The 26,761-nt window shown below is 42.9% G+C and overlaps 1 protein-coding gene and 2 pseudogenes across 3 annotated transcripts in view; 1 reads left to right on the top strand and 2 right to left on the bottom strand.

Annotated features, from left to right (window-relative positions):
* The window catches only part of LOC309867646 (myocyte-specific enhancer factor 2A-like), a 102,782-nt pseudogene extending 97,956 nt beyond the window's left edge, over window positions 1-4,826 (top strand). Inside the window, exons 6-7 of the transcript in view lie at window positions 3,352-3,476; window positions 4,468-4,826. The product of the transcript in view is annotated as a myocyte-specific enhancer factor 2A-like (transcript). The remainder of the gene's footprint in view (window positions 1-3,351; window positions 3,477-4,467) is intronic.
* LOC309867654 (multiple C2 and transmembrane domain-containing protein 2-like) overlaps window positions 1-26,761 on the bottom strand; it is a 184,589-nt gene that overhangs the window by 88,397 nt on the left and 69,431 nt on the right. The window lies entirely within an intron of this gene.
* LOC309868119 (lysM and putative peptidoglycan-binding domain-containing protein 4 pseudogene) overlaps window positions 26,027-26,761 on the bottom strand; it is a 6,249-nt pseudogene continuing 5,514 nt past the window's right edge. The window contains exon 3 of the transcript in view: window positions 26,027-26,639. The product of the transcript in view is annotated as a lysM and putative peptidoglycan-binding domain-containing protein 4 pseudogene (transcript). The remainder of the gene's footprint in view (window positions 26,640-26,761) is intronic.

The raw sequence follows: 26,761 nt of genomic DNA, 5'->3' as shown, positions 1-26,761 counted from the left end.
CATTGTGGAATGATTTCCCAGTGTCCGCTTTTACTTACCCTGACAAAGAAACAGAGAGCTGTTCCCAGAATCTGTGACCAGACAGGACGAGAGCGCCGCTTGGCATTTTCTCTGGTGCGTCTCGCTGCAGTCCTCCAGGCTGGCAGGTGTTGACCTGCTGGGGGGAGCACGGCCTCCGCCTGGACTCGGGACTCCGGAAGGGGACACGTGCGTGGCTGCGCCGGGCAGCTGGTGTATTCCTCTGTGTACCTACCTTTTTTAGTTTCTGTCCCTTGTGCCTCAGGAGCAAAACCAGGACATTTCTTGTTTCTCCTCAGAGCCAGTCAGTCATTCCTCCCTTCTGAGAGGAGCTTCTCACTCATTTATGTTTACTTAGACGTTTCATCTTAAAACACCTATTGCGGGGGTCTGTAAGGCAAAGTCAGCACTGCTGAGTGACCGGAGAGATGCCGTGGGCCACGCAGGCTGTCCACAGAGGCCCGGCACGTGGCAGGTTTCTTCCAGATCAGCCGTTCTGGGGAGAGGCAGAAGGTTGGAAGGTGTGGTTTCGCCTTCTTACCCGCTGAGCCAAACACCTGATGCTTCAAAGGGAGAAGGAAAGAAGGAAATAGTTAAGCGATACCTTGTCAGCTTTCAGACTGCGGTGCAGGGTATTCATCCTTTCAGGATTCTTATAAGCAGACTGTAATAAAAACCATCTAATTTTAGCCTTCAGAGTAAATGCTTTAGCACGATGCTTTCACACTGCTGTCTGACGCTCCCTGCGGCCATTGATACATTTGCTTGTCACTTGCTGTGTAGTTCATTTAAAACAGAATTTTAAAAGGTTTTCTTGAAAAAAGAAAGCCTCTTAGGAGAATGTCCACTACCTTTTCTAACAATCAATATGAAAAAAATGCCCAAACCTATTAAGTGCAAATTTAGAGTGAAGCGAGAGATAACACGTTCATAGAAATTCTGTGTCCTGGCGGTGATCGCCAGCTGTAGGCGCGCCCATATGCCAGGGACAGAGCTTTGGTCCCAGGTTCGTGCCAGCTCGGGATACAGGCCGGAGCTGAGGTCAAAGCGGCTGAGGTTAGTAGTTTGTGCTCTGAGACCTGAGAACATGAGGAAAGAGGGGGAAAAGCATGACCTGAAAGGTTCAGAGGCACTCCAGCGGGGAAGGTGGCACTAGTTCAAGTTCTGTTCAGAGCGAGAGCAGTTTCTTGAGCTTTCATGACGGGTTTTCCAGGATATGTCCCTGTGCCACTGTGCGTGCTTAAGAAATGCTGTTGGATTAGCATGAAGTTGTTTTTTAAAAATCCAGAAGGAATTACCAAAACATAAAAACAGAGTCTGATTCTCTCAAAGCCATCAATCACTTGGCCTCAGTCTCATTCCTTCTTTTAACTGTGACTCAGTCTCTGTGCTCATTTTCAGAGCATGTGTGCAGCTTAATCTTAAAAAACATTATTTTTACTCTGTCTCATTGCCCTTTTTAAACACGTCCACCTTCATCTTTCTGTAGTTTGGCAGCTGCCTTTCTGTGCAGAGTCAGACTCGTGCCAAATGATCAGGAAAGGGATGAAGGTGGGATCAACATTTCCAAAAGTGCAAGTTTTTATGTGGAAGAGCCCCGGTGCTTCGTCTTGTCATGCCCCTCATAAGGTCCCTCCACAGCCCTGCTCGTGTGTCCATTCAGCACACGCCTGCTGAACACTCGCTGGGTGGCAGCTGTGGGGCTGGGCACGCGGGAGTGTACGGTTCACAGCGGAACTTGGGACAGACCGCTGTGAGAATCAGGTACCACAGTCGTGTTAAGAGCTACGAGAAGCCTCGCTAGAGGGGCACCCTTGACTCAGCGGGGCGGGGCAGGGAGATTGTTCCGGGGAGAAGGGAGCACGGCGGGATCGGGATGGTGCAGGGTGTGAAGGGTGGAAACTGTAGAGATAAGTCACAATTTCTAGGCCATGTTGAAGATTTTGGATGTTGAGAGCACAGGGAAGCCAGAAAGTCGTAGGCAGAGAGGTATCGTGAGCCCATTTGTTACTTTAAGATTACTTTGGCTAGTGTTCCTGGGGCAAGGCTGCGTGCTAGGAGACTGTCCGGAGGCTCGCATGGTGGCCCAGGTAGTGGATCCTGATGGCTCAGAGGAGAGCGGTGGCAGGAAAGCTGGTGAAACAGGCAGGTTTGAGAGACAACACAGAGAACTGACGGGCCTTGGTGGTTGGCGCTGGAAGTCAGAGAGAAGTATCAAGAACACCCACAGGTTTCTGGCATGACCGAGGTGAATATCGGTGCCATTTATTAAGATAAGGAGCAGGTTTGGAGGAGACGATTCCAGTCAGGTGTCAGATTTGAGGGGTTTGGAGAGACATCCAAAAGAACATACCAAGGAGGTAGCTGGGTGGACCTAGAGGTCGAGAGCTGGGGGCTGCAGGGGGCACCGGTGTGCATGCGGGACCCCTGCCCACCTCGGCGGGGAGTGGCTGAGGCGGTCGGAGAGCGTGGCGGGAGCAGAGTGTGGAGGCCGGCAGGATCCCAAGCAGCAGCTACGTTCTTTCCTCTGAGTCCCTTTTTTTATGAATGTTAATGCACTAGGAAGATGGGCTTCCTTAAATACCTCCCTTGAGACGGGAAAAAACAGTTAAAAGTAGGGTTTTTGCCACCTCTCTTTGAAAGTAAATGGAAAAAACAAGTGTTAATGAAGAACTGAAATAGCTCGATGTGTGAACGATACCTAATGTCCTGGGTCTTGGCCAGAGTGACAAGCCTTTCTGAGGAAATGAGCCACATTCTCTGTTACACTCTTGTCACACGTAAGTTTTTCATGAACTTGAAGCTGTGTTGTGCGCAGTCAGCGATCTCAGACAGCCCCGGCCGCGAGCGACCGCTGCTCACCCGCTGTGTGCCGGAGTCCTTCACTTGGCCGCCGAGCTGGCCCCACACGAGGAGGGCTGCTGTGTCCTTCCTGCTCCCCTCTTCTCGGGAAGAGAAGAGCTGCTGCTCTAGGCTCCATCCGGTCTGTCGCTGCTTTTCCCAGGGGGTAGCGGTGCGCACGTGTCAGGCGACCGCTGCGTGCGCACGTCCCTTAGCAATGGCCCTGCCATTATTTCTATTTACAAGTCTGGAGAAAGGATCTCAACCTTTTGTGAGACAGGAGACTGTAAACACGTAGCACAGAGTTGACGCTGACTTTATCGAGATCATCCAAGACAAGCAAATGCAGCTAGGACCTGCCGAAAGAAAAACTGTTGTCGGTTTAGACCTGTGTGTTTTAGTTAGGAAGTACCTGGCTTCTCGCAGCTGGGGTAACCGGCTTGTGCTTGGGCCTTCTCTCTCTCACACGAGTGATACTTCTCTCTGTTCTAGATTACTCACTGACTAGCCCAGACCTGTCGGCCCTGCAGGGCTTCAACTCCCCGGGCATGCTGTCTCTGGGACAGATGTCAGCCTGGCAGCAGCACCATTTAGGACAAGCCGCCCTCTGCTTTCTGGTGGAAATTGTCTCCGAATCTCTCCTCCCGGCCCTTGCACTTTATTTTTCTATCAGTTACAGTCTTTGGTGCTGTTGACTGTCACGTGACGGTCCTAGGACGACTTCTTTATGTGGTACAAGTGTTTGGAGAAAATATTTCCTTTACGTGCTTCTGGATAATAGCTTGGGTCCTGCTCAAACTAGGCGTTCCCTGAAGAGATTCGGGAGGCAAGGCTTCTCTTCTCTGGAGATGGTGACCAAGGGGTACTGAGGCACAGGCGGCCCCCACATTCTCCCTGCTACTAGGGCTTTTGGATACCCCTGGGCCCCACCGTAAGCTTTTCTCACGCCTGTCCCCTCACTCTGCCCAGAATGAATGTTCTCTGCGTTGAACTCTTCTCGGTGAGGGATGGTGTGGGCAGTGGGCTGGGATCATCCACATGAAACCCAGTAGCTAGCTGGCTCCACACACAAGATGCCCACCCCCTACTGTTCCTCCCGTCCTGTCCGTGGAGAAAGCCAAGGTGGTTTTCCTTGCATTTCTTCACCCGTTGGCCCTTGGGGGTCTGTTCATCCTAAATGAACACACCATGAGCTGAAAGGGTCGCTCAGCTCGGGGGAGAAGCCTGTTCGCACGCTCCGCTACTCTGAGTCGGCCTGTCTGAGGCGGTGCCCTCCCCTGGAAGACAGGGTCAGGTGACGGTCTTGCAGGTACTGTGCGAGCAGTGAGCGGTGCCTCTCCCAGGGCTGGAGCAGAGGGGAAGCCAAAGGCTTCCTCTCCCGTTCTGGTCCACGCACAGCAGCGGACACACAGTTTCGGCTCCATCATCTGCAGAAAGACCAAGGGCTTGGGCAGGAGAACTAGCCACCCCGATTTTGTTTTCCTCCCATGGAGAGGTCATTAAAACCAGTCTGGGCATTTGGACAGGCTCTGTTGGGTGGAGGCTGCAGTATCACTCCGGTCACACAGATGCACTCACCAACCCTCTAACATCTTGTCTTTCCTTCAGTGCTTGAGGGCAGTTATCTCAGGGTTCGAATTTATCCATTAATACCAACCAAAACACCAACATTAAGTCAGAACCAATTTCACCTCCCCAGGATCGAATGACCCCATCAGGCTTCCAGCAGCAGCCACCGCCGCAGCGGCCGCCGCCAAAGACCCCCCAGGCCCCCCCAGCCCTGGCAGGAAATGGGGCGCTCCCCTGTGGACAGTCTGAGCAGCTCGAGCAGCTCCTATGATGGGAGTGACCGGGAGGATCCACGGGGCGACTTCCATTCTCCAATCGTGCTTGGCCAACCCCCCACCACGGAGGACAGAGAAAGCCCTTCCGTCAAGCGAATGAGGATGGACTCATGGGTGACCTAAGGCTCCTGGGCTGGTATTCCTACTTCGTGATCCCACAGCGAACTGCCCTACATATCTACATCGGTAAATAAGGACATGAGTTAACTATATTTATATGTACATACATACATATATATCCCTTTATATATATATATGTATGTGGGTGTGAGGTGTGTGTGTGGGTGTGTGTTACATACAGAATCGGGCACTTACCTGCCTCGTAGATCTACAGATGTATGTCCCGTGGCAAACAAAGCGCCCTGTAGGCAGATTCTAGTCTGGCACTTCCTTGGACTACTTGTTTCATAAGATAACCAGTTTTTGCAGAGAAACGTGTACCCATATATAATTCTCCCACACTAGCTTGCAGAAACCTAGAGGGCCCCTACTTGTTTTATTTAACTGTGCAGTGACTGTAGTTACTTAAGAAAAATGCTTTGTAGAACAGAGCAGTAGAAAAGCAGGAACCAAGAAAGCAATACTGTACATAAAATGTCATTTATATTACCCAGCCTGGCATGGGTCTCTGTTGCAGAGGGGTGCATGGGAAGGGCTGTTGATATTTTAAAACAAAACAAAAAAGCCCCACACATAACTGTTTTGCACGTGCAAAAAATGTATTGGGTCAAACAAGTGATCTTTAGCTAATAAAAAAGAGAGAGAGTAGAAAACACGCATGAGATATTCCGAAAATACTAGCTTAGAAATATAGAGCATTAACAAAATAAATTAATATATTAAGCTATAATTGGACTATGTCAGAAGTTTCTTTTTACATTCATATCTTAAAGAAACTGATTTTAGCTCATGTATATTTTATATGAAAGAAAACACCCTTGTGAATTGATGACTATATATAAAATTATATTCACTACTTTTGAACACATTCTGCTATGAATTACTTATATAAGCCAAAGCTGTATGTTGTAACTTTTTTTTTAAGAGAATAGCTTTATCTTGTTTTAACTTTTTAGATTTATTTTAAGAGGGGAAAAAAACAAAAATATCTTGCAAGCAGAACCTTGGGAAAAAAAAGCCATGAACACTTATTATTCTATATGTAAATTAAAAGTTGAGCCAAACTCTTTTGTGTATATAGCATCTTAAATATATTATCACCTTTGATGTAAGTACCTATGTATTGTATGGTCACCAGATTAAAAAGTATATTTTTGTGGATTGCCGCCAATTTGGGGGGAAAAGGTGAGATCCTTATTAAGTAGAGTATTCACTGTTTAATATTTACTACTTTGTTAAATATACTGTACTTTGGATTTTAATTATTAGCCCAGTCTTTTCAGAAGATTATATAAAGGGGTTTCTCCTCTCACTCGTGGTGAATGTGTGATGTTACGTTGTAATCTTTGTGCTGTATGGGTTGAATACCATAATATATTTTATATGTGTACATAAATAGCAAAGTGGCAAAAAAAAACTGGTGTTAAGTTCATCTTGCATAAATATAAAATGTGTTGTAACAGATTTAAGGCATTATTTAAAACTTGCCTTTTGTGAGGAAAAAAATATAGTAGAAAAAGCTGACTTAATTTAATATTAAAGAACATGGCAAAATAGTAGACCAGCACAAAGGTTTTATAAGTGGTAAATGATTAGGGAAAAATACTTGTGGGGAAAGGGATCTTTCTTCCTGGCCCCTCTAAAATAGAATGATGCAGCTGGTTACAAAATACTACCATTCTGAGCTCTCTGTGCATTGAAATGGCACTTCGGTGTGGGGAGAAATTCTCTCACGGGCACACCGCTGGCTGGCACGGCGCGCCGTCCTCCTGAAACCCGGGCCGCGCCCTGCTCCACCTCTGAGCGCAGCCTCCCTCTTACCGAGACAGCGGGGCTGAAGGGCAGGTTCGTCCATTTCCTGGGATTGTGCCACAAACAAAATTCAAAGTCCTGTATATCTTTCATCGTAGATTTTTAAATACTCCCTTTCCTGAGAAACTCAAAATAAGGGTTTAAAAACTGCTGCTATTTTGTATTTTAAACTTAATGTTGAGCAGCTACCTACAATTTTTTACTTAGGTTTTGCTTTTCCCCCTAAATTGCCTCACTTCTGACATTTTCCTCATATGCTATTTGTGACAAATCATCAGCCAGACTTCCTGACTGACACATAATAGGTATTAGGTACAGGGGAAACCTGTGGTGTTCACAGCTACAAAATGGAATTCGGTTTTAGTAACAGTTCGGGTAGTAAATTTTGAGAGGCCAAAAAAAGGGAAGGTGACATGCTGTCTCCTCTCAGCAGGATGGCCCTTGGGCTCTTGTTCAGAAAGGATTAGTTTCTCTTTCAAACGTACTTACTTTACTGAACTGCATACCAGGACGTTTCTTTGTAAGGTCACACCTGATTGAGACAAGACAGTCTCCCGACACTGAATTTCCAAGATAATCCTTACCACTTTGTAAACCATTTATAGCTTTGAAAGTGTTAAGTGATTCTTCCCTTACTCTTCATGCACGTTCATGAACTTCTGCTGTACATTAGAATAGGAGTTACCACATTCGCATTTACTGTCTATTTTCTTGTGTGCCTTATGAGATGGCTTTTCTGACTGTATCTCAATAGTCTTTCTTTCTATGCAGGTTTATAATCAGTACAGCTACTGTTTTCTAAAATACTATTACACGAGGCTCGGAGTTTGTATTTCAATTACACTGACCAAGTAACAATGTATTCCGTTTTCAGAAAGTGAATATTTGACTGTTAACCCTTTTCCTGTCTGCCCAGTGTGACCTGGAGCGTGTGGACTTGACAGACACCCTCACCCAGACTCCATATACAAACACCACATACACATGCACATCTCCTGGTGGAAACCAACTCAGAGTGGGGAAGACACGAATGGTGTTTCTTTAGAACTGACTTTTCTTACCGTTTTAGACTCGTGTGTTTTGTATCACACCATCACCAAAAAATTTTATCCTTCAGATGAAGTATTAATAAAAGACAAAAAAAAAAAAAAAAAGCTTAGAGGACACCGCACTGGCTCAAGTACGGTTTCCAACAGCTGTCCTTCCATCAGTGCGTGAACCGTCCTGCATTGAGTGAGAGTCACCATTGTATGTCTGCAGATGGTCCCAATCAAAACTCCATCTTTTGAGCCCTAATTATGTCCATTGTGTTAGAGACTAAATCAGGGGTTTGTTCGAAAAGAACAATATATGTTTTACCATTTCGTTTAACTGTAAGGACAACTAATAAAGCATTAACCTATTTTCTGTATTAACCATCATGCGCACAAAAAATACATAGTAAATAAGGAACCAGAAAACTCCTGGCATTGGATCATAAGAAGCTAGATGATTAGAATGTGAAAAAGATTTTACAAATGTAAAACTTTTATTTCTCTGTAGAAACTTTCTTCACTTTGCTGTGCAAGAAGACACTGCTTTGCTATATTTAAAATGGCTTTTTAAAAAAGAGATTTATGTATTTGGTAAATGTTTGTAGTCAACAGTTCACACAAGAAGCTGTACACGGTTTGATCATGTAAAACCGTTTGGCGGCACAAGCTGGACTTTGTTGCCATCCTTGAGATGAACCTTTTAAGAAAAATAAGTTAATCTCAATTTTTCCCTGAATGTGTTGTTCTTTCTTCATTATACAATAAATATTATAGTGAACTTTTTATCAAATGGTTAAGAAAATGCTAGAGGTTGTTGTAAACTATTTGTATCCTGCACTCACTACAGTAAAGACGGACTGGCTTTTCCTGTGTACTCCAGACTCTGTCATGTTTGCTGCCAGTCCTCCGCTGGCCCCGCCCCCAAATGCTTCTCCTGTCCCTTCCCCTCACAGGCCTCTTCCTGCCCAAGATCCCCTTTACCTACTTTGAGGTTTGGTCAAGGAAGCTGCGGAGGCAGCTCACCAGCCTCGCCCACAGCTGCTCCTGAGGCTTCCCTTCCTGGGCTACCCGGGTCCCTGCAGGAGGCAGGGGGCGATCCGGGGCCCAGCTCGGCCAGCCTGGCCCGTCACTGCAGCCGGCGTGGATGGGGCCGGCCCTCTCAGGCGCTGCCGCACTGCCCGCAGGATATACCGGCGGGGGGAGAGGGCGAGTTACTGCTAAACAGGCTCTGAGGATAGCGACTCGGTCTACCCAAAATGCACACCCAATACTGAGCGAGCCGCAGCAGAGGACAGATTTACTGAATGAATTCATTTCAAAAATGACAGGTGTGAAAACTTACCTTAAACTTGGCAGTGGCAAGCGCTCTCTTCCTTGGATTTGCCTTTTAAGCCAGCTTGTAACGGAGCACATTCTTGCTGTCAGTTAGATTAAAAGCTAAATTTTTGTGCTGGTTTTACTCGCTGGCTCCAGTGAGGCTCCTATTAGCAGGTTTTGAAAGCTGCTTGAGTCCCGTGGCTAAAAATAGTCTGATCACAGCTGCAGCTGCTTAAAATCAATTCATCGCGATTTCCAGGCTCGCTCCCACGGGCGCCCTCCGCTAGCCTGGAGCCTGCTTTTAAGCTGATGCTGCCTGGCACCTGCCTCGAAGAAGAGTTTTCGTTTGGAACTCTCCGCCAGCCGGGTGGCCCCGGCCTGCTCTCATGTGCCCGGCCAGTCGCTCGGCAGGGGTCAAAGCACCACCTAGGCATGGGACCGAGGAAACCGGTTGTGTTTTCCTGTCCTCCACAGAAAGGGGGTTCCGGAGAGGTGCCTGGAACATTAAGGAGAGGGGCTCCTCAGGGGCCCGTGGACTCGCGCCATCACACCGCAGACACCGCTGAGCCCAGTGTGGGAGAGGTGAGCCCTGTGCCCCAGCTGTCACAGGGTGTGAGCTGAGGACACGCTCTTCTCAGCCAGCCCCCAGCCAATGACTGCACACAGCTGGGCTACGCCCCTTCCCTCCTGCAAGGAATCATCTGCACTCCCAACTCCCATCTGCTTCTGCTTCCAGACGACCCAGACTGACACGAGCTCACCCAGCTTTAGAGAATGCTTAGACTTCAGTCACTTCCTGACATCATCTGCCTGCTCACTCTCTACCAAAGCAGCTGAAGGCAGCTGGGGAAGAAAATCAAAATCACAGTTGTACTAATTGGTTTCACTGTAAACTACCCTCCCACCCCGCCCCACTCCCCCTTTTAAGCTTTTTTTAAACTTTACTTTGAACTTACTTCTAACTTACATAAAAGCTGCAGAAATCATCGTTTCCATATATCCTGCACCCACCTTCCCGACAGTTAACATTGACATAACTGTCATTCCACTATCAGAACCAGGAAGCTGACGCTCTTCCAGGACTACTAAGCCCGCCTTCCGGTGCAGGCCAGCATCAGCACGGCCACCTGTAACTAGCTCCTCCAGTGTGCATGCCCCCAGCACAGCCACCGGGGAGCCCTGCCTTCCGTTACTGGCCAGCACCACCATGCCCACTTGCAGCTAGAATGAGTCCCTCTGGCCAAGGGCCTGCATGCCCTCCACCTCCTTTTCTGCAGCCTGACACCTGTCCCCGACCTCCACTGCAATATGCACACCCAGGGGTAGAGGGTCAAGTTCTAGGGCAGCACACAGACACTCGGGTCCTCTGCCAATGCCAGGGAGCCCCCAGTTGGCCCTAGCCCTTGCTACCTGCCCTGACCCCATCACGACAACTTTATCAGCAAGTGACCTCTGCCACTACCAAGGGGCCTATATCTGGCCCCTCACAGTCGAGTGTGAACACCACTGGCCCTAGCCACTAATGCTGCCTGCTCTGGTCCCTAGCTACTAACTGGTTCTAGAGGCTGAGAAGCCCAATAGCCCTTACAGGTGCTGCAGACACCTGCAGTGATCACCAAGAACACTGTTACCAACAGTGTGGACCCCAGTGGCTTGAGCCAAAGAGCCATCATGCCCCAACTGAACCTACTGCTACTGAACACTCCTGCAACTGTTGCCCTGCACCACTAGACCTGGTCACAAGGCGATTTGCGCTCCCCCATATGCAAGTGAAAGTCTTCTCTAACCAAAAGCAATCCATAAAGTCTGGAAGACGTGAGGGAAACATGTCTCTACCAAAGGGGAGTCCAGTAACGGGACCCAAAGAAACAGAGATGCAGGTATTGCTGAGAGAAAAACTGCCAGCCAAAATACTTTACCCAGCAAAGCTGTCCATCAGAAATGAAAGTGAAATAATTAAATTTTTCCCTAAAAAACAAAACCTGCTAAACTCTTGCCAGTAAACTACATTATAAGAAATGCTAAATAACAATAAACATACAATAATAATAATACACATATAAAAATAAATAATAAAATCTTCCCCTAATAAAAGCTGCTAAACTTTTGCCACTAAACTACACAAGAAATGCTGAAAGTGGGCGGTGCCTGGGTGGCTTAGTCGATTAAGTGTTTGACTTGATCTCAGCTTGGGCCTTGATCTCAGTGTTGTGAGTTCAAGCCCTATGTTGAGCTCCTTTCCAAGTTAAAATAAATAGTATTTATTTTATATTGGATCATAAAATAGTAATGAGCCCACTTTAAATAGAATTCTTTAAAAAATTAAAAAAATGCTAAAAGGATTTCCTCAAACTGAAACAAAAGGACACTAATTAGTAGCTTGAAAACATAGAAATATATAACACACTGGTGTAGAGTCAGACTTAGAATACCTTAACACTATTAATATGGCATTGTGCTAGGTAAAGATTCACCTAAAGATTAAAAGCCAAAGGTATGAAACCTAGGTATAGCTTTGACAGTTTGTTAATGGATACACCATTAACAATGTAAATAGTGTCATCAAAAATATAAAATGGGGGAGAAAAGGATAGATTTTTTTAATATGCAATCAAATTATTATTAGCATAAAATACACTGATATCTATAAGATTTGTTATGCAAACCTCATGGGAACTCCAAAACCAAAAAACTACAACAGACACACATAAGATAAGAAGGGAATCAAAGTATACTGATACCAAAAATCTCTTATTTACACAGGGAGGCAACAAGAGGAAAAGGAAAATGGAAATATATACAGCCAGAAGATAATAAAGTGGCATTTGTAAGTCCTTACCTGCCAATAATTACTGTAAATGTTAAGGGACCAAATTCTCCAATCAAAATGCAGACTTACTGCCAGGATTAAAAAAAATAATACCCTATTATATGCTACCAGGGACTCACCTCAGCTCTAAGGACACACATAAAATCAAAGGAATGGCAAAAGCTACCCCATGCAAACAGAAGCCAAAAGAATATGGGTAGTTATACTAATACCAGACAAAACTGACATTAAGCCAAAAACAGTTAAAGTGACAAAGATGGTCACTGCATAGTGAGTGATAAGGGGGTCAATTCATCAAGATACAAAAATCATCAACTATATGCACCCAACTTTAGAGCACCTGAATTACATTAAGCAAATTCTAACAGATTTGAAGGAAAAAACAGATAACACAATAATAGAAAGGAAATTCAGTACCCTACGTATCAACACAAGATCATCTAGATAGAAAACCGGTGAGAAAGCACTGCACTTGAACTATACTTTAGAACAAATGGACCTAACACGTATAAACAGGCCAACTAACAGCAGCAGAATACACATTCTTCTCAAGTGCATACAGAACATTTTCCAGAATACATCACATGTAGGTCATTAAAAAAAAAAAAAAAAGTCTTAGCAAATTTTAAAAGACTGAAAAAAACCCAAGTATCTTTTCTGACTATAGTGGTATGGAACCAGAAATTAATAAATAACAGGAGGAAAGCTAGAAATACAACAAATATATGGAGACTACAAAACATGCTCCTGAATATAGGCCAAAGAAGAAATCAAAAGAAAAATCAAGAAGTATCTTGAAACAAATAGGAATGAAAGCACAAGATATCAAAAGCTAGGGGACACTGCAAGAGTAGTTCTAAGAGGAAAGTTTATAAAAACAAAAAATCTACAACAGATACACATAAGATGAGAAGGGAATCAAAGGGTACTGCTACAGGAAAAATTCACAAATACCTACATCAACACACAAGAAAGCATCAACCACCTCAATTTACAGGTCAAGGCACTAGAGAAAGAACTAAGCCCAAATTTAGTAAAAGGAAGAAAATTTAAAAATAGATGAAATAGAGACAAGAAAAATAATTAAAAAGATCAATGAAACTAAGAGCTGTTCAAAAAAATGTGAAGAATTTGAAAATCTGAGCAGACAAGTATCACGTAAGGAGATTGAATCAGTAATCAAAACGTCCCAACACACACACACACACACACACACACACATTTCCTACCTCCCAACACAGAAACGTATAGGACCAGATACTTTCACTAATGAATTCTACCAAATATTTATTATAATTTTTTTTATTTTTTTATAAACATATGATATATTATTAGCCCCAGGGGTACAGGCCTGTGAATTGCCAGGTTTACACACTTCACAGCACTCACCATAGCACATACCCTCCCCAATGTCCATAACCCCACCATCCTCTCCCTCCCTTCCCTCCCCTGCAGCAACCCTTAGTTTTGTGACATTAAGAGTCTCTTATGGTTTGTCTCCCTCCTGATCCCATCTTGTTTCATTTATTCTTTTCCTACCTCCCAAACCCCTTCACATTGCATCACCACTTCCTCATAACAGGGAGATCATGTGATAGTTGTCTTTCTCCAATTGACTTATTTCACTAAGCATAATACTCTCTAGTTCCATCCACATTGTCGCAAATTCTACCAAATGTTTAAAGAAGAGTCAGTGACGGTCTTTCTCAAACTATCCAAAAAATAAAGAGAAGGAACTCCCAAACTTATTTTACATGGCCAGCATTACCTGATACCAAAGCCAGATAAGGAGCCTATAAGACAAGAAAACTACAAACAAATATACTTGATTAATATAGATGCAAAAATCCTCATCAAAATATTAGCAAACCAAATTAATTAGCACACAGCACATTAAAGAACCACTCACCATCCAGTGGGATCTGTCCCTGGAATGCAAGGCAGTTCCACACACACAAATCAATGGGTGACTGTGAGACACAGTAACAGAAAGAGAAAAAAAAATCATCTGACATATCAACAGGTGGAAAAACGGCATTTTATAAATACAACAACCTTTCATGATAAAAATGGTCAACTAATTAAGTATAGGAGAAAGACACCTCAACACAACAAAGGCCACATATGACAAACCCATAGCCAACATCGTAATGGTGAAAGCTGGAAACTTTTCCTCTAAGGTCAGGAACAACACAATGATACCTACTGTCACCACTCATAGCCAATCAGTTAAAAAAAGTAAAAGGCAGGGCACCTGGGTGGCTCAGTGGGTTAAGCCGCTGCCTTCAGCTCAGGTCATGATCTCAAGGTCCTGGGATCGAGCTCTGCATCGGGTTCTCTGCTCAGCAGGGTGCCTGCTTACTCCTCTCTCTCTCTCTCTGCCTACTTGAAATCTCTCTCTGTCAAATAAATAAATAAAATTTAAAAAAAAAGTAAAAGGCATCCAAATAAGAAAAGAAGGGAAACTGCCTTTGCTTATGAATGATATGATCTTATATACACAAAATTCTAAAGACACAACCAAAAAACTGCCAGAATGGACAAATTCAGTAAAGTTGCAGGATACAAAATAAACATACAGAAAACAGTTTTTAGCATTAACAACAAAATATCTGAAAAAGAAGCAAAATAATCCTATTTATATTAGCATTTAAAACAATACTTAGGAATAAATCTAACCAGAAAGGTAAAAGTTTTATATGGTGAAAACTATGACTTTGATGCAAGAAACTGAAGAAGACACAAGGAAATGTAACAGTAACCTGTGTTTATGGATGGAAAGGACATTGTTAAAATGTCCATACGACCCAAAGCCATTTATAGATCCAGTGTAAACTGTAAAAAAACATCCCCATGACATTTTCAAAGAAATAGAAAAAACAGTCCTGAAGTCTATATGGATCCACAAAAGACCTTGAACAGCCAAACCAATTCTGAGAAAGAACAAACCTGCAGGCATCACATTTCCTGATTTCAACCTATTCTCCAAGCCACCATCGTCAAAATAACAGGCACATATGTCAACCGAACAGAATTGAGAGCCCAGACAAAGGAAAAAACAAAACAAAACAAAAACCTCCTGCATATAGAGTCAACAACTATTGACAAGGGAGCCAGGAATACTGGGGAAAGGACAGAAAGAAGATCTGTGGGGAAAACTGGATGACCACATGCGGAAGAATGACGGTGTGTCTCTATCTTACACGTTCACAAAAATTGACTCAAAATGGATCAGACTTACACATAAGACCTGATACCATAAAACTTCTACAAATAAACACAGGGAAAAAGCTCCTTAAAATTGGTCTTGGCAATGAGTTTTTGGATTTGACACCAAAAGTACAAACATCAAAAGCCACAATCAACAAGTGGGACAACATCAAACTAAAAAGCAAAAGACACAACAAAATGAAATGGGAATGGGAGAAGAAATGGGAATACGAATGGGAGAAAATATTCGCAAACCACATAGCTGATAAGGGGTAATAACCAAAATACATAAAAACACATACAGTTCAATAGTATAAAAACAAACCATCTGATTTAAAAATGGGCAGAGGATCTAAGTAGACATTTTCCTAAAGAAGACATAAGGATGACAAACGGGTACATGAAAAGATGCTCAACATCACTACTCATCAGGAAAACGTAAATCAAAACCAAAATGAGGTATCATCTCACCTTCAGCAAAAAGAGGGAACAAGGGTAAGGGTGTGGAGAAAATAGAACCCTTGTGCTCTGTTGGTGGGAGCATAAGTTGTTTCAGTCATTATGGAAAATGGCATGGACGTTCCTCGAAAAATTAAAAATAAAACTACCATATGACCAGGCAATCCCATTTCTAAGTGTATATCAAAAGAAAATGAAGACAGGATATCGAAAGATAGCTCCCCCGCCTCCAACTTCAGGTGTCACCTAAGGAAATGCCATCTTCTCTAGAAAATCTTTCTTGTTTTATCCACCATGAATCTTCTTATCTATTACCTTCTCACAAGGCCCAGCACGTTTTACCACATCAGCGCCCTTAATATAAATTTTACCTTTCCCCCCAGATTAGAAGCACCTTGAGGGCAGGGCCAATGCCTTGCTTTCACATACCCTCTTGGCATATAATAGGTGCTCTGAAAGTTTGTGAATGAATGAATGAATGAATGGTAACACATGTTCCTTACTCGGGGTGGCCAGTGGGATTCAAAATAACAGTATTTCCTAAAGTTCTGGGAAGGTCTCCCTGTGATCAGAGCCCCTCCCCAGAGCACTGCTGTAGTTGTCCCTTGGGAATCCTACAGAAAAAAGGGAGGGATGGAAGAGGGCCCAGGGCCCAGGTAGGTTCTGCACATCACCGCCATGCCAATCCTTCCCAGGGCTGTGGGGCCTGACCACGCAGGGGGCAGGGAGAGTGGCCCATCTCTCCTCAGAAGCTGTCATACCCAGGTGGCTCCTGGAGAACAGACAAAAATGGATCCTGTACCTTCCCCCTCTCACCACTCCCTATGCCCTTACTGGCCCTCCTCTCTGAAAATAAGCTTCGAGGAACCTTGTCCTAAGGTGTTAAGTATTTCGGGGAAATGGCTAAGTTTCGGGGAAGTTTCCTTTACTGACACAAATGAGGTTTATTTCTCAGAGTCAAGGAGCCTGGCTCACTGGCACCACCCAGGAAATAGGCAGGTAAATTCTGATTCCACAGTTCTCCCTCAGGTGAAGGCAGGGATCTAACGTCTTAACAGGTGTGGCCAGTAGCACATTGGGGACCAGAAGATATTTTCTCAGTTCTTCTCTTGCTTCTCTTCTCTCAATTCTGCCTCCTCCTAAAACCCTGTTTTGGGAGGGAAAGAGCAGCAAAGTCCCAAGCAAAGGGGTTCAAGACCCCAGGTTCCCAAGCCAGTTAGCCTGGGTGGGACTCCCACATCCCCATTTGCAAGTTACATGATCTTAGCTTCATTTTTCCGTTAACAAAACAGGAAGAGTAAGTGCCAACCTCCTGAGGACACCGTAAGGAAGTGAGTTGGTGATAAAGCTCTTAGAGCATCATCTAGCATCTCGGGAGTGTCATGGTTTAAATGAGGATTATTTTTATTCTGCACTGCATCCCAGTCTTTTCCCAAAGAGAAATCTTCACATCTGTTTGGGTCCTTCCTATAGCCAAGCTCAGGTTCCTGCCTTGCCAACCCAAGTGGCTACTGTCTCAGTTCAGGAACTTGAGTTCTTTTTCCACTTCTCCCCTCCACACTCCAGCCATGGCAGCCTAGGCCTTACATGGAGCTGTGACCATCCCCCAGCTGATATCTTCCAGACAAACCTTCCTCAACTCTCAGCACCACCCCAGCCAGCACCCAGCTGGTGCAGGGCTCCAAGTACACTGCTTCAATAAACAGATACATTAGTCTACTAGGAGGTCATCCCATCATCTTCTCTGCCACTCCCTCTAGGCACCAGGTATGGGGAAGTGGGGAACCTGCCAAAGCACAGGGACAGATACCCTGATCTCCTGCTAGGGAAAGCAAACACTTTAAAACCCCATCTCATATACAAATGGTTGTAACTTTTTAAGACACACATTTCTGCTAAGAACTCCTGGCTTATGTCAGGAAAAGGCTTTCAAGGAATGGTAGAAGACAGGCCAGGAGAGGGAAGCTTCTTTGCTCATTTAAAAAGCAACATGAGGGGACCTGGGTGGCTCAGTCAGTTAAGCTGCTCACTTTGGCTCAGGGTGTTGGGATCAAGCCCAGTGTCAGGCTCTGTGTTCAGTGGTGACCCTGCTTCTCCCTCTGCCCCTCTCCCTGCTTGTGCACATGCACTCTCTCAGGTAAATAAAATCTTTCAAAAATAAATAAATAATAACAAAAAAATAAAAATAAAAAGCAACATGAAAGCTATGGTCATAGCTGGGGAAAAACCCACAGGGAACAGGCAGCATTGCCCCATGCATTTTACCTACAAGTGGGTAGCAAACCCTTTTAAGAAAAGCTTCCTGAAGCAACTGGGTGGCTCAGTCCATTGAGCATCTATCCCTTGATTTCAGCTCAGGTCATGATCTCAGAGTACTGGGATCCAGCTCTGCATCAGGCTCCGTGCCCAGCAGGGAGTCTGCTTGAGGATTCTCTCTCTCTCCCTGCTTCCCTCTGCCCATCCTCAAGATGACAACATATATCAATCCTGACTTTACTCCTTCCCACCCCCAAGAACAATAACAATTATTCATGGACAAGACACCACTGAAAGAATCCTAGAATATGGAGGTGAGGTTGAAGCACCACAGAGACCAAGACAGATCTCATTAGAAAGGTAGAGAATTAGCTACACATCGACTGCATTGCTCCTCACTCAGGCTGGCACAGCAGCACAACAATAGCCTACTGTTCCTCTAGAAGGAAAAGAGAGCTTAGGGTGGACATCCATCTCCCCCAGCATTGTGGGCCCCTCCCTGAGAGCATCCACACTTGCCCCATGGTGACTATGGGGGAGTTTGCAGGGCTTGACCACCTGTAAAGTCTAGAACCTGTAAAGAAAACTTTTCAAATGTGTATACACCAATGTCAGTAATCAAGAATCACAAAGTATCAGATACAGGTGACACTGCCAAAGGAAACTAATAAAGCTCCAATAACTGACCCTAATGAATGAAAATCTATTAACTGTCAAAGAATTCAGAATGATCCCCTAAATTCCTCTTTAAAAAGTTTAGTGAACTATAAGAATACACAGACAACTAAACCAAATTAAGAAAACAATGCATGAACAGAACAAGTTCAACAAAGAAAAAGAAACCATTTAAAAAAAGAGATAGATCCTAAAGTTGAAAAAAATACAATGACTGAAGAATTTAATAGAGAGATTCAAAACAGACTTGACAAGGCCATAGAATCAATGATCTAGAAGAGAGGATATTTGAAATTATCCAGAGAAAAGAAAAGAAAAATGAGGAAGAGTGAAGAAAGCATACAAGACTTAAGGAACACAAATGGAGAAGAGAAAGGGAGAAGAGAAAGAGAAAAGGACAGAAAGTATATTTAAAACAACAATGGCTGCTAACTTCCCAAACCTGGAAAGAGAGATGGGCATCCATTTTCACGAGGCCAAAAGGACTGTAAATTGGTTGAACCTGAATAAGGCTACACTGCGATACATCGTAATTAAAATGTCAAAAGTCAAAGACAAAGAACTTTAAAAGCAGCAACAAAAAAGAGAGAAGTTACACACAAGGTAATTCCCATAAGACTACCATCAGATTTCTCAACAGGAACATTTCAGGCCAGGGATGATATATTCATAATATTCAAAGAGAAAGAAAACTGTCAGCCAAGAGTTCTATACCCAGCAAGTTGTCCTCCAGAGATGAAGGAGAGCTATACTTTCCAAAACAAACAAAAGCAGAGGGATTTCATCACCACTAAACTTGCCTTCCAAGAAATGTTAAAGGGAGTTCTTTAGTGGAATTCAAAGGATGCTGATTAAGGTCATAAAAACATAAGAAAGTAACATAAAACTATCTGGTAACAGTAAATACATAGTCAAAATTAGATTCTATAAAACAGTAATTGTGATGCATAATTCATTTACAGCTCTAATTTAAAAGATAAAATATAGGGCACCTGGGTGACTCAGATGGTGAAGAATCTGCCTTAGGCTCAGGTCATGATCCCAGGGTCCTGGGATCAAGTCCCGCATCAGGATCCTGGGATCGAGTTCCGCATCAGGCTCCTTGCTCCTTGGGGAACCTGCCTCTCCCTCTGCCTCTGCTTCTCTCTCTCCCTCTGTCTCTCATGACTAAATAAATAAAATCTTAAAATAAATAAATAAATCAATAATAAAAATAGTAGTAAAAACAACCATAATTACAATGTTATTGTTTCACAATATAAAAAATATGTAAACTTTAGCATCGATAAACTAAAATAAGGGAGAGCAGAAGTAAAAGCATAGTTTAGGAATGCTATAGAAATTGTTATCAGTTTAAAATAAGCTGTCATAATTCTGATACTTTATGTTAGCCTCATGGTAACCACAAAGAGAAAATCTGTAGTTATCACAACAAAAAATAAAACAGAAAAAAATGATAAAGAATTCAAAGCATACTGATACCATAAGACACCAAAATACCAAACAAGACAGTAGGAGAAGAAACAAGGAGCAATGGATCTAAAAAACAGTCAGAAAACAATGAAATGGCAACAGTAAGTCCTTACCTATCAATAGTTACTTTAAACATAAATGGATTAAATTTTTCAGTCAAAAGACATAAAATAGATGAACAGATTGAAAAAAAAAAAGAAAAACCACAAGACCCAATGATATGTTGCCTACCAGAAACTCACTTTAGCCTCAAAGATACACAGACTGTGAGTGAAGAGATGGATAACGATACTTCAAGCAAACAGTAACCAAACAAAAACAACCAAACAGGGGTAGCTGTACTTAGACCAAGCAGAACAGATTTTAAAGTAAAAATGGTAAGAGACACAGGTCATTACACACAGATAAAGGGGTCAATCCATCAAAAAGATATAAAATGTAAGTATTTATGCATTCAACATTGGAGCACCTGAATAAAACAGAGGATAAAGGAAAAACAAACAGCAATACAATAATTATTGGAGACTTTAATACCTCACTTTCAACAATGGATATATCATTCAGAGAATTAATTAAAAAAAAAAGTGGATTTGAACAGTATAGACCAAAAGGACCTAACAGATATACAGAGAGCATTATTATCCTACAACAGAATATACATTATTATCAAGTGCCTATGAAACATTTTCTAGGACAGACCATATATTTGGCCACAAAACAAGTCAAAGAAAATTCAAGGTTAAAATCATATCATGTATCTTCTCTGAACACAATGATATGAAACTGGAAATCAGTAACAGGAAGAAAACAGGAAAATTCATGGAGAAATGGAAATTAAACACCACTCTATCTTTTTTTTTTAATTTTATTTATTTATTTGACAGAGAGAGAGAGATCACAAGTAGTCAGAGAGGCAGGCAGAGAGAGAGGGGGAAGCAGACTCCCTGCAGGGCTCCATTTCAAGACCCTGAGACCATGACCTGAGCCAAAGGCAAAGGCTTAACCAACTGAGCCCCCAGGCACCCCTAAACACCACTCTCTTAAACAACAGATCGATCAAAGAGGAAATTAAAGAGGGAAATAAAATACTCTCCTGTGACAAACTAAAATGGAAACACAACATACCAAAACTTACATAATATGTGCAGAAAGCAGTTTATAGAAGAAAATTCATAGCAATAAGCACCTACATTAAGAAACAAGAAAGATCTTAAATAAGCAATCTAACATTTTAAGAAACTAGAAAAAGAAGAACAAAGTAAACCCAACATTAGCAGAAAGAAGGAAAGAATAGATTACAGCAGATAAATCAAATAGAGAATAGAAACACAATAGAAAAGATTAATAAAACTAATAGCTGGTTCTTTGAAAAGATAAACAAAACTGATAAACCTTTAGCTCGACTAAGCAAGGAAAAAAGAGAGAAGACCCAAGTCAACAAAATTATAAAAGAAAAAGGAGACATCACAACTGATACCACAAATACACAAAGGATCATAAGAGACTACTGTGAACAACTATTCACCTACAAACTGGACAATCTAGAATAAATAGAAAAATTTTAAAAAATATATAATCTACCAAGACTGAATCAGGAAGAAACAGAAAATCAGAATGGATCCATACTAGTAAAAAGATTGAATCAGTAATCAAAAATCTGCCCAAAAAGAAAAACCCAGGACCAGATGGTTTCACAGTGGCTTTTACCAAACATTTAAAGAAGAATTAATGCCAATACTTTTCCCAAACTTAAAAAAAAGGAAACATTTCCAAACTTATTTTATGAGTCCTGACCAAAGGTAGAAAAGTATCAGGCACTACCTGATACCAAAGCTAGGAAAGAATACTATAAGCCAATTCTCAAATTCTCAATAAAATACCAGCAAACCAAATTCAGCAGCACATTACAGAGATCATTCACCATGACCAAGTGGGATTTATTTCAGGGCCAGAAGGTGGTTTAACATATGCAATCAATGTGATGCACCTTACTAACAAAATGAAGGACAAAAATCATATGATCCTCTCAATAGATAGAGAAAAAATATTTGACAAAATTCAAAATCTATTCATGATAAAAACTCTTAACAAATTAGGTGTAGAAGGAATGTGCTCAACATTACAATGGCTATATATGACAAGGCCACAGCTAAGATTATGCTTGATGATGAAAGGGTGAAATCTTTTTCTCTAAGATCAGTAACAAAAACAAGCTCACTCTCACTGCTCTTATTCAACATAGTCCTGGAAGCCCTAGCCAGAGTGATCAGGCAAGAAAAAAAAAAAATAAAAAGCAGGAAATTGGAAAAAAAATGTAAGTAAAATTGTCTCTATTTGTAGATGACTTGATTATGTATACAAAATCCTAAAGACTCCATTAAAAAAACCAAAAACCAAAAAACAAAAACTAGCAATGAATTTGGTAAAGTTCCAGGATACAAAATTAACATACAACAATCAGTAGCATGTGTATACACTAACAATGAATGACCTGAAAAGAAATAAAATGATTCCATTTGCAGTAACATCAGAAACAAATATTTAAGAATAAATTTAACCAAGGAGGTGAAAGAATACTGGACACTACAAAAAGACACTTATGAAAAAAGATAAAAATAAATGGAAAGGTATCCTGTGTTCATGGGCTGGAAAACTGAATATTGTTTACCTTTTCATATTACTTAAAACCGTCTATAGATTCAATGCTATCCCTATCAAGATTTCAATGGCAAATTTTACAGAAGTACAAAAAAATCCTAAAAATTTATATGGAAGCACAAAAGACTGAATAGCCAAAGGAAACCTGAGAAAGAAGTACAAAGCAGGGGCATAACACGTCCCGATTTCAAGCTATATTATAAAGCTATAGTTATCAAAACCATGTGGTAATGGCATTAAAACAGATACAGACCAGCAGAACAGAAGCGAGAACCCAGAAATACATCGATCGGTGCCTATACAGTCATACTGAGAAGGGAGCCAAGAAAACTCAATGGAGAAGAGTCTCCTCAATAAATGGTTCCAAGAAAATGGGTTTTCAGGTGTACAAAAATGAAAGACCTCTATCTTTTTCCACTCCCCCAAATTAACTCAAAATGGATTAACAACTTGAATGTAAGCTCCTTCATGGTAAACTTCTTGACACTTGTCTTTGCAATGATTTTCTGGATAGAACACCAAAAGCATAAGCAACAGAAGCAAAAATAAACAAGTGGGACTAAATCAAACTAAAAACCTTCTTCATAGTAAAAGAAACAATCAACGAAATGAAGACAACCTGCGGAATGGGAAAAAATATTTGCAAACCATATATCCAATAAAGAGTTAACAGCCCAAATACATCAGGAACTCACACAACTGAGCAGTGAAAAGAAAGAAATGTAACAATTTTTTAAAATGGCAAAGCACCTGAATAGATATTTTCCCATAGAAGTTATACAAAGGGCCAACAGGTACATGGGAAGGTGCTCCACATCACGGATCATTAGGGAAATGCAAATCAAAACCACAGTGAGATATCCCCTCATGTCTGTTAGAATAGCTATCATCAAAAAGACAAGAGATCACAAATGCTGGTAGGGATGTAGAGGAAAAAGAACCTTTACCATTCTTCTTCAACCCCAGGAAGACTTCATTATTAACAGAGGCAGTTTAAAGAACTACCTTCCCGAGGAAGGACTGTGGCATGGCCTTGACTGGGCAGTCCTGCTCAGGGTGACCCTGGACTTCGGCTTGGTCTCTGCAGCCTTGTCACTCCAGGGTAAAACGGGAGCATCATTTTCCTGATGACGTAGATTCCCCAGGTGTCCACAGTATTGGGCACTACAGTTCAATGAAAAGACTGAACATTTCCTATCAAATCTAATTACTTCTTTAAAAGATTTTATTTGACAGAGATCACAAGTAGGCAGAGAGGCAGGCAGAGAGAGAGGAGGAAGCAGGCTCCCTGCTGAGCAGAGAGCCCGATGCGGGGCTCGATCCCAGGACCCTGGGATCATGACCTGAGCCAAAGGCAGAGGCTTTAACCCACTGAGCCACCCAGGCACCCCTCTAATTACTTCTTTAAAACATTAACTCCCAAGACACTATAAATGTAGTAAAATGTGTAAAAAACAAGCTTCATGGTATCTCTTGTGTATACTAAACAAAACCACTTTAAAGCACATTGTACAGACCAATCAGTGAGACCCTGCTGGTTTACCACTTCTGTTCTTCACCTGTTCGACCTTGAGCAGCACAAGCCCTGGGGGGACACCCCTGGACAGGGGCACCTCCATGTTCTCCAACATTGTCACACATCTTTTAATTCTGAATTACCACCCCCGTTTAAAAAAAAAAAAAAGAATCCTCAATTTTTCTTCACAGAAGAAATTATTTTATTCCATTTTTTTAAAGTAAGAGATACATATATTTATTCTTTGCCCGGCAAAAGCCATTTCCCTGTAGGTCTCTGCCTGGTGAAGTTAATGATATATTAGAGAAACCTGCGGCCTCCAGGGGCACAGTGAGTGCACCCTTCTGGCTGGAAAATCATTCACATGATCAAAGCAGTTCCTGTAGCAAAGATCCACAAGTTCATTTTATCCTGAAGACCATTTTGGTTTTGAAGAAAGGATTTCCTTCTGAAGATACTTTAAGTTTACCAACCAACTGAACCCAGGGCAAATCGTTCCCCACACAGCTGAGAGGAGAAAAATGAGAAGCCCATTTCAAGCACTCTTGCCACCACACTCCCTTCCTCTTACTTGAAGAAATCTTCCCAGTTCATCTCTAGGCCTGATGTGTCCAGGGACATAAACCACCTCCAAGCTCAGCATTTGTGCAGTCTTCCTCCCTGAAGGCAGGCTCCTCCGAACCATGTAAGCCCATTTCCACCCTTCCATGGGACCAAGATGGGCTCCAGCCAAACAGGCCTTCACCCTCACCTCGTGTACCCCTGCTCCACCTGCAAGGCCTGAGGCTGACCCAGGCCTCCCTTGAGCCTCTAGCATGTTGCAGCAGACACCTGCTGTGTAGACGGGAAAACCTCCAGCCGATGGGAGCTTGTGGTTTGGTCTTTTAACATTATGAGCTACACTATATAAAGTGTATTTAGACAAAGAAAAACACTGAGCCTGATTCTGGGGCAACGGCTCTAGACTTCCCAAGATTAGAGTCAGGGAGGCAGCAGGAAGCACGCCCATTCTCCCTATATCTCCCTTCCAAGTACCTCCAGGGGCTGCTGCTCTCAGAAATGCCAGACTGGCGACTGGCATTGACTGTCTGGCCTTATATGTGCCACGTGTTGAAACCCTGGCGATAGGCACTCCTCTTTCTCTCTGCACCTACTCAGCATCAGGCACTGGGCAGCACGAATTCTTCCCAAAAATGCTAACTTGGGAAATCTGATTAGCCACTGCAGTGGGGATGCTCTTCAGAAGAAACTGAGCAAAAGCTCCAAATGATCTAGCCAGGAAGTGCTGGCCATACCATGCAGCAGCTTAAAGCAAGCCTGTGTACCCCTAAGTAGTTCTAGAAGTACAAGGTACACACCTGCCATTTATTCAGTATTAGAGCAATTCAGATTCAGGCCTTTTTTGATCCTAGAAGTGACGTTGCCTCAAAAAGGCCAACTGGTGGGACAAATATGAAATAGAGCTAATTATAATTCAGTCATACTCCAAAACAGGGTGATATTCACCACTGCTGGACAGCACCTTTGTCAGGGAGACAAAGAGCACCACGTGTCACGGCAGAAGACACTGCAAACAGCAAAGTGACCAAAGCTGACGTCAGAGGCTCCCACAGTGAAGGTCCAATGCTGCTCCTCAACTTCCAAACACTTCCAACTTGGGGGCCCATGCAGTGCCAGTCCACTATATACCTTCAAGACATAGCATGTGTCACATGCAAATGTCCCTTACTGTACCTCTGGATGTAGGGGGATAGCAGGGGGGCGCATGTTTTGGCTCCCACAGCCTTGGATTAGGTCAGCCTATTCCCCAGGGTCAAATGTTCCTGGAGAATACACAGCGGCTTCTGAGACATGTCCGTAGGTCATAGAAAAGGAAAGGCAGCACCCTAGGATATGACCGATGTCAGGTGATCAACATTAAGAGGCCAAATGCTCACACTGCCTGATTCTTTATAAACAAGAGCTAGTTCCCTGCCTGGGTGGTTTGACTGAACTGGCTGTCTGCAGAGGGGACAGTTGGCACTGGAACTGCTAATCTGGGGGCTTGCCCTGGAACTGCACTCACGCTCATCGAGCCATTGGGGACAGCAGTTATGTTCAAGCTACTGGGGATCTCGCCAGTAGCTTGTATTTTAAAATAGACCAATTATAACACTGGTAAAAACAATCCCAATTAGAAGCATGATAAAAACGGCATTCCACCACTGAATTCCACAGTCGGCACCCTTCGTGGGGGTCTTTGGAGAAGTCGGGAGCAGCGGCTGATTGGAGGTCTCTGCCGAGTAACTTTCATTTAAAAAGATTTCTGACTGCACCACGCGCTCAATATTCTCGTCAATGCCCTTAAAGAAATCTGTCAGTGGGCTGGAGAGGGCACCGGCGCCTACAGCTGCTCTATCTGGGTCTGGCTGCTCCTCGAAGGTCACTCTGGTCTCTGAGCATGGGCTCAGGAGGGATCTGAGTTCTCTGTGGGTCTCTGTAAGGATCCCATGATTTTTCACTGGAATCTTAATAGATTTCAAAGCATATAAGTCTTGTTCTCTGATCAAGTTGTTGACTTTCTTGATATCTGCGACCTAGGAAAGCCACGAAGACAAACAGCACAAAACATGTAAACTCCTTAGAATGAATATCCAAAAAGTAGCTCTTTCTGGAAGAGGATCCAAGCCCACCCTGCTTACAAATCTGATGAATATTG

The sequence above is a fragment of the Mustela nivalis genome, assembly GCF_964662115.1.
Source record: "Mustela nivalis genome assembly, chromosome: 6".
Taxonomy (NCBI): Eukaryota; Metazoa; Chordata; class Mammalia; order Carnivora; family Mustelidae; genus Mustela; species Mustela nivalis.
This window is presented reverse-complemented; position numbering and strand designations above follow the sequence as displayed.